The sequence below is a fragment of the Pogona vitticeps genome, chromosome 2 (assembly GCF_051106095.1).
Source record: "Pogona vitticeps strain Pit_001003342236 chromosome 2, PviZW2.1, whole genome shotgun sequence".
NCBI classification, from domain to species: domain Eukaryota; kingdom Metazoa; phylum Chordata; class Lepidosauria; order Squamata; family Agamidae; genus Pogona; species Pogona vitticeps.
Genome location: NC_135784.1, coordinates 285,284,836 through 285,293,301, shown reverse-complemented (window position 1 = coordinate 285,293,301; position 8,466 = coordinate 285,284,836). Strand labels below are relative to the sequence as shown.

At 40.8% G+C, this 8,466-nt stretch overlaps 1 long non-coding RNA gene across 1 annotated transcript; it reads right to left on the bottom strand.

The window, feature by feature from the left end:
- Positions 1-766: 766 nt before the first annotated feature.
- Positions 767-8,205, bottom strand: LOC144586340 (uncharacterized). The gene is made up of 2 exons (XR_013541120.1): positions 8,037-8,205; positions 767-7,925 (listed from the first exon to the last, which is right to left on the bottom strand). It is a non-coding gene; the product is annotated as an uncharacterized LOC144586340 (long non-coding RNA).
- Between the last annotated feature and the right edge of the window lie 261 nt (positions 8,206-8,466).

The following is an 8,466-nucleotide window of genomic DNA, read 5'->3' as shown; positions in this document are numbered from 1 at the left end:
TTAAATATTGATTCTTGAAAGAGGCCTTTCAACTGGAAAAAAATGACTTTATTATAGACTAAGCATGCATGGTATAGGCTTTTCAGACAGATGATAAAATGTACTCCCACCTTCCTTTCTAGCAATATTGTCTTTTCCATTACATTCTTCTCAGGTCTTGAAAACTAACACATGTAGATTCCTTGAGTCAACCCATCTCATGTTAGCTCTTCCTCTTTTCTACTGTCCCAGCACCATATTCCCCAGCAATGCTACCTTTTCTGTTCAGTTCTTATTCTCATAATATGTGCATGCTGGGAGAGCTTCAAATTAGGCCATAGTCACACATTGAAATAAACCAGGTTTGGAATCAATTTTAAAATATCCATTTACACAACATATAGCTCAGTGCACTTTTCCCCCCAGGAAGTATTTTTCGTTTGCTTGTATGCAAGGCAAAATAAATGGGTGCCAGGGACTTGTTTATTTTAACCTGAATCTGAACTTGATTCCTTTTGAATAATTTCAGCATATGTGAAAACTTCTGTTGGAGTAAATTGTGTCTGTGGAGTATGTGCAGGAATAGATGTCAGGACCATGAGTTGCAGGTCAGTCTGTTCCCTATTCCCCCCCATCTGTAATACTGACATAGCGATATGCCACTTTGAAAGAAATTTTAAAAAGCAGCAAACAAAAGGGGGAGTTTCTCTCTTTCCAAAAGCAAAGGTTCTTCTCTTTCCAAGCCTAGAAACTGCTGGGCTTTGTCAATGTTTCTGGTCAATTTCTCTTATCTTCCCTCTTGCCAGAGCTGGCTGTAACCCATGGAAGGCAGATAGAGACTCTTCTTTCAGTAATTTTTTTAAGTGACAACAACATCCTGTCCTCACATGAAAACCTATGCATGAAGATGCCACCCACAGAGGAGAGTGAGGGAACCAGCATCCAGCATTGGCAAAAGGTACTATGAGTACCATTTGACCAAAACTGATTTCAAAACCCATGATCCATTTTCATAATGCAACCATGCCCTTACTCATTTTTTTTTGTTTTAGTGAGAGTTCAGACTTGGCTTAATTAAGCATCAGTTTATTTGCCTTTCTGGCTGTAGCATTGTAAGGTTCATCTCTAATACCACATTTCAAATGAGTTAATTTTTGTCCCTGTCTTTCTTCACTGTCTTTCCCATAGTATAGATCATTTGGATCATGGTTTCCAGTGACAGTCTTTGCTAACTCCCAGTCCCCCCCCCCCTTTATTTCAAAGGACAAGGGGACATCTTTCAAAAAAACATGCAGCAACATGTTTCTAGGGCGAGGGTTTGGAAACTGGAAGACAGCTTTCTAGTCTGCATTTTTCAGAGCAGGCATGACAATTACCTGAGATGGTAAAGAGTGCGTATGTTTCTCCACTGCCTGTGTTGCACTTACTCATGCCTTTGCTTCAAAATTTTATTAAGTCAAAAACAGCCCTTCAAAATATCTTGGCACATATAGCCACATCCAAGCTGTTCTTGCTTTTGTCCTCTCCCAACAACTATGCTCATATTGAGGGATCCTCTAGAACTGGGCAATTATACATGAGGGAAGTTTCTGTTGGCACTAGTGTGAAATGTATGTATACTTTCCTTTTTGGAAAGCAAGGAAACTTAATTCTTCATAAAACCTCTGGGTTGTTGTGTTTCTGTATCCACAATTCAAAATGCCAGGAAATGGCCTGATACTGCTGTACGATATTGTGCCCACGTTGCAAGCAGGAAACAAGGGATGCCAAGCTCTTCATAGCAAAGCGCCACCTGAATGTTGGCAACACGAATGGCAGCCATCAAGATAGCCTCTTGCACTGCTGCCATTCACACTTGTTGAAAAACAGCCATGACAATTGCTTTGTGTTTGGATGAAAAGTGGTCAACAGATGTAAAAAGATGTCAGTTTCTGGGATTTACCCTTGCTCGGTGTTCTTTGTGAATGCTACATTCAGCCTGTCTTTTACTCTCAAAACAGCAAGCAAAAATAGTTTTTTTTTTAAAAAAAATCCAAATCCAATGGAAAAACACGATTGCAATTAAAAATATCTAAACTGTAGAAAAGAAGAAAAAATCATGGATGCAGAAGCACAATATCCCACCTTTATAAATTGGAAGGGCTCTTCTTTTTTTTGAAGATTTGAATATATATTTTATTATGTTGGTTTACAAGAGAGTTTTTAGAGCATTCTTATTTTACTGTATAAATGCTGTATTTTTGAAACGTGCTTTGTAGGTGTGTATTGAAATGTAACTAATAAGTTTGATACTTTATTGGAAAGCAGAATGCCTTGTTTAAAAGGTCTCCCATTCTAATTTGACTATGAGGAGATCAGAGATTAAGAATGTAGTCCTGTGCAAGGTCAAGCCAGATATAAGCTTTACTGGGTTTAGTGGGATTGGTTTATTATTTATTTATTATTTATTTGACTTTTATACTGCCCTTCTGGCTGCCAAGGCCACTCTGGACAGTTTACAACTAAAAACAGCTAAACAGTACTGTAATATGAAACAATGAATATAATAACATTCAAAATCAAAATTAAACATCAAATAAGTACAGATTAGCAACATAAGTAAAAACTAAAAACAATTAGGATAAATTAGAGGGAAGATAGTGGAACAGATAGAATAAAACACTGAAATGACAACTGTGCTAGGATGTTAAATATGCCAGGAAAGCTTGCCTGAAAAATCATGCTTTCAGTGATCGTTTAAAGCAGTGGTTCTTAACCTTGGGTTACTCAGGTGTTTTTGGACTGCAACTCCCAGAAGCCTTCACCACCAGCTGTGCTGGCTGAGGTTTCTGGGAGTTGCAGTTCAAAAACACCTGAGTAACCCAAGGTTAAGAACCACTGGTTTAAAGCTTCCCAATAAAAGGGCCAGGTGAATTTCGGGTGGCAGATTGTTCCAAAGATGGAGGGCAACTGCTGAAAAGGCTCAGTTTTTGGTCTTCTCTTTCTTGGCCTCTCTCAAGGTCAGTGTTCTCAACCACCTGGTCTGGGAAGATTGTGTAGAATGGGCAGATCTCATTGGAAGGAGGCATTCTGCCAGGTATTGAGGTCCCAATCCATTTAGGGCTTTGTAAGTCACCATCATCACCTTGAAGCTAACACAGAAATGAACAGGTAGCTAGTGCAATGTGGCCAGAGTAGGGGAGGTGTGGTGGTATTTCTTCACTCCAGCAAATAGTCCTGCTACCATAATCTGGACCTGTTGAAGTTTCCATAGCAGTCTCATAGGCAGCCCCATGTAGAGAGGGTTATAGTAGTCTAATCTCGAGACTACCGATGCATGGATCAATGCGATGAGGGACCTGGTGTCAAGGAACGGATGCAGCTTAGCAACCTGCCTAAGATGGAGGAACAGGGAATGGACCACAGACACTACCTGGGGTTCCACTGATAGTGCTGGGTTGAGAAGAACACCCAGAATGCAAACCTCATCCTTAGCAGAGAGAGTAGCTGCGCAGCAAAGGAGAGAGAGAGAGACACCCCCTCCAATCCGCAGAGAATATGGGCACCCACCCATAGGATGTCTGCCTTGTCTGGGTACAGCCTCAGTCTATTATCTCTCATCCACCCATCCAACCCAGTATGGCATCCATGGCGTAGCTCAAGGGATGGGATGGCATCATCTGCAGAGGCGTGGAAGGAGAGATAGAGTGGGTGTCATCTGCATATGGGTGACACAAAGCTCTAAAACTCCCGATGACCTCTCCTAGAGGTCTTATATAGATACTGAACATCAATGGGGAGATGATTTCTGAGTTAATACACTGATAAATCATAAAAATGATTTGAATAACAATATTGGGAGAGCATATAGTTCATGAAACAACTTCCCTTCTAATGATTGGGTCAAATTCATAGTGCTTGGTTAAATAACTGTTCTGAGAATAAAGGGGTGGACTGAAAGATCTGATTAGAAATTAACAATATTGTTCAGAGGCAAGAGCTAGGCAATTTGCCATTTCAGGTTACTAATTATAAATTCTCTAGGATGATCAAGGGGAGTTTATACTCTGAAGGGAGCTGTGTTTCCCGTGAGGCAGTGATTATGTATGAGAGGAAACAATATCCCGTGAGCTTCAGATTGTTGGACTCTGTTTCTTTAAAGGTATAGCTCATATTTTCCAACCTATTTTTGGCTCCTGTGATTTCCCTCCGACACCAGCCTTGTCACGTACAGTGGCGGATATGTTGATAATATGCTGACTTCATCTCAGCAGTTCAGGAGAGGGAATTTTATACCCCTCCTTGCAACCTTACCAGAGGATGAAGGGCAAGCTTTTTGCCACAAACCATTCCAAAAATGTGTTGGAAATGGATATTGTGCAGTCAACAGCTCATTGTTCCTGGAGCCCTTCAGTGACATATTCAGGATAGATTGCTCCAATACAGTAGCTGCCATCTTATGTGAATTACATAAATTAATATCACTGGCTTGGAGGTTGCCTTCTGCAATTTCTAGGTATCATTTATTGAAGCCACACAATTGTGTTCGTATGAAAAATTCATTCAAGGTTCTTTTGGCATATTTTAGCAAATGCAGTGGATATAAATACAGGTAAAGGGGTGAATCTGGATGAGGATTTTATCATATCATAATCCTGTATCATTCATAGAATTTTACTAGAGGAAGAGTGAGTGTCTGTACACTAAGCTCTCTGGCACAGAACACTTCCATGTTTTTCCACTGTTTTTCTACTTGTTTCCCACTGCAGGAAATCTGTTGGGGGAAGGGAGGGAAGGTGAAATAGCTCCAAAATGCCTGCTGGTTTTCCTAGCATGAGCTTGCCTCATCCTGTATGCTGCAAATTACCATGCCTTTGTTTTGTGTTTGGTCAATGGGAATTAACAACAGGTATAATTTGCAAGTCTGCTTGCTCAGGCATTTACCTTTAAATGAATTGTGTGCCAAAAGGGAAAACACTGTAATAATAGGAAATGTGTATTTCCCTTAATGTGTGTGTTCAGTCTTTTATACTAACATCAGAAGCAGAAGTCTACTCAAAGGGTACCCTCACATCCCATGGAGTGAAGGTGAGGAGGACATTTTTTTTCTGTATTGTAAAGTGCATGGTTAGGGCTGATCTGAGTACCTACAGCTGTTGGACTACTTCCATGCCTCCATCATACTAGCAGGGATTCCAGAATGGTGTCTGCTGTGTGCTAGCCCCCTTTATTGTCTGACCATGTTGGACAGATGATGTGGGATAAGTGACTGCATCTTCAGTAAAGAGAGGGGAAGTAGGAGTCTAGAGGTAGGCACAGTACTCCAGTGGAGGTCTCACCAGGTAAGACACTTCTCTTTTTCTAGACACTACTCTCTGATGCAGCCTAGAATTGCATTTTTGGGGTGGCGATGGTGGTTGCACCACACTGTTGACTCATGCTTAGCTTTTTGCCTGCAAAGACCTGAAGGCGCATTACACATATATTTGTGCATATAATTTTTCTTCCTAAATGCAGAATTTCATACTAAATGCAGAATTTCATATTTACTAACATCAAAATTCATTTAGTTTATTTCGTCCCAGTTCTGTAATCTGTAAATATTACACTGTAGTGGTTTGCAACCTTGGGTCCCCATATGTTCTTGGACTAAAACTCCCAGAAGTCTTCATCACTAGCTGTGCTGGCTAGGATTTCCTGGTGTTGTAGTCCAAGAACATCTGAGGACCCAAGGTTGGGAACCACTATTATACTGGTTCTGATGGTACTAGCTACCCTTTCTGCTTTGTCATTATCTGCAAATCTGATATTATTCAGTTTATGCTTCCATCCAAATAATTTGTGAAGATGTGGGACAACATTGGAACCAGGATAGAGCCCTACAGTTCTTGACAGTTCCTCACATCAATCTCAGGATGACAAGCAGCTATAGAAAAACACTATCTGGGTACAGCGTATTAACTAATTACAGCTCTACCCAACAATAATATTATCTAGCCTGCATTTTATGAGTTTGTCTGCAGGAATAGCATGGGAGAAGCTTTACTAAAATCAAAATGCACTATATTCACAGCCTTCACCTGATCTACCAACCTTGTGTTTCTATGTTAAAAATAAGCAAGGTTAGTTTAGCACAGCTCATTTTTGAGAAACTGATGAAACTCTTTAAGAATCACAGCATTCTTTTCTAAGTACTCAGGATCCAACCGGTTAATGCCATAAATTCCTGCTTGTCTTGTCGTCACAGGCAAGCCCAAGGAGCTGCAATATTCTTCTCCCCATCGGTATGGACAGTGAGAAAAATTCCTGGGGCTTTCATTCAGTGTCAATACCCTTAATGACCACACACAGTGCCACCTGAAAGACTATGTGGAAACACAACACCATCCATCTGGATTCTTCACTTCAACCAGAGTTGACTACAAATTGAGGAACATCTCCTTATGCTCACCAGGTAAAAACATTAATCTGAGTTTAATTTAGCACAATTGGCTGCTTGTTTATACCTGGTGCATAAATCAAATTATAGCCCCTGATTTATGCTAGTGGCTGTTATGTCTTTTCGTTGTTTTTCCACACATCTGTGGCCCAAAAGAAACTTTAGTTTCAAAGCAGGCACTGTGTATGTGCGCATGGGGGGGGGCAATCACAGATTAATTGGCAGCCTTTTGGTTTTAGGAGCAGGGTGCAAAAATTTCAACCATGCTACAAGGATGCCGGAGACAGGCACCTCATGAGGACTCACATCACCTTTCACAGACACATGCCATCCATTTATGGACTCTTGTCTACAAGTTTTCTGCACTACCCATGAAGGGGTTGTGCTCAGCCTGAAGAAGTCGCATTTTCTCAATGCAAGCTTGCAATTTGTTTGATTTTTTAGTGGTCCAACAAAAGGTATCACCCACTCTTACATTTGTGTAATCCTGGGGACCACACAGCTTTTTCCTTATTCATTTCCTGAACCTTAGTGATAGGAGAATGTCCCCACCACCACCTCATCTGAGGCTGCAGGCTAGTTTATGGGTCTACACAGTCTGGCATGCACAACTCCGTCCTCCAGGAGGGGCAAACAACAGGATGGAACATATCAGAAGGTTACTGCTGCCTTATAACCTTCATGGTTATAATGACTGCTTCTCACCAGATAGCATTTTGTGTCAGCAATCAAATCCAAATAGTATTTTATGTGAGCAATCTTCCAGCAAACATAGGACTAATGACAATATTATCCACTTTTTGGAGCAAACCAATTCGGGCATGACACATACTGCATTAGGAAAAATGAATACTGGCATGCCTAAACAACACACTCCTTTTCATAGCATAAATCTTCTCTCTGTTAACAGATCTCAATGAATGCAGATGAACCGAGTGAATTTACTCTGCAGTGGATCAGGCTTTGATTTCTTTTCTTTCTTGTCCAGTGGCTGAACTTTTAATCATCAAAAAGATGCATATTTAATACTCCTCAAGGTTATATTGGGAAACAGCATGCATACACAAAGGATCAACACTTTGTAATTTGGCATTCCAGCTGTCACAAATGGAATGGCACAGTGAGCTAGAAGCAAACAGGCTACGCCAGGATCCAGCACACATTGTGGTTTGGGGCAACGCCATCATTTGCTGGAGCTTGTTTCTTGTCCACGTGTCCCTAAAACGTTCTTCTGTAAAATATTTTCATTCTATTATGGGATTAACTCTGGTTGATTAAGTATGGGTTTTACCATGCTCATCCTGACTCTAGATGTGTTGTTGTTAAGTCGTGTCCAACTCTTTGTGACCCCATGGACCAGAGCACGCCAGGCCTTCCTGTCTTCCACTGCCTCCCGGAGTTTGGTCAACTTCATGTTGGTAGCTTCGATGACATTGTCCAGCCATATCATCCTCTGTCGTCCCCTTCTCCTCTTGCCTTCACACTTTCCCAACATCAGGGTCTTTTCCAGGGAGTCTTCTCTAGATAGCTACAGTCAAATACAAATAGCAAGCTGGAAAGTAAGTATAGATGGGTTGATCCCACAGATTGAAGGATGCAGCATGAGCGAAGTGCAAATAGAAAATTACTCAAGACTTACCTGTTCTGACCTCCTACCCTTCCAAAGGGCAAAATGGACAATGCTCTGTTTTAGCAATCCTTTGAAGGAGTTTACAATGACCACAGATACGTAGATCAACATGAGATCACACCTATGTAAAATAATACATTCAATCAAACAATGGATGAAATCCTGCTGCACACTTATGCAAGGCATAACTTTTGAAAGCAAATTGCTGTGAACTAAGAAATCTCTATAGGCATTATCTGTTGCATACTGAGTCATGTGACTGTGCAATGTACAGCCTTAACAGCAATGTGTTTCCAAAATTTACATCATTTGTGGAAGTGTCCGACTCTTCGTGACCCCATGGGTCTGAGAAACTTCATGGAATTCAGAGGATAATTGGCTTCCATTTTGCCTCCACAGAAAGTCCAGAAAATAGTTTTGCTATCAAAAGAAAAGAAAA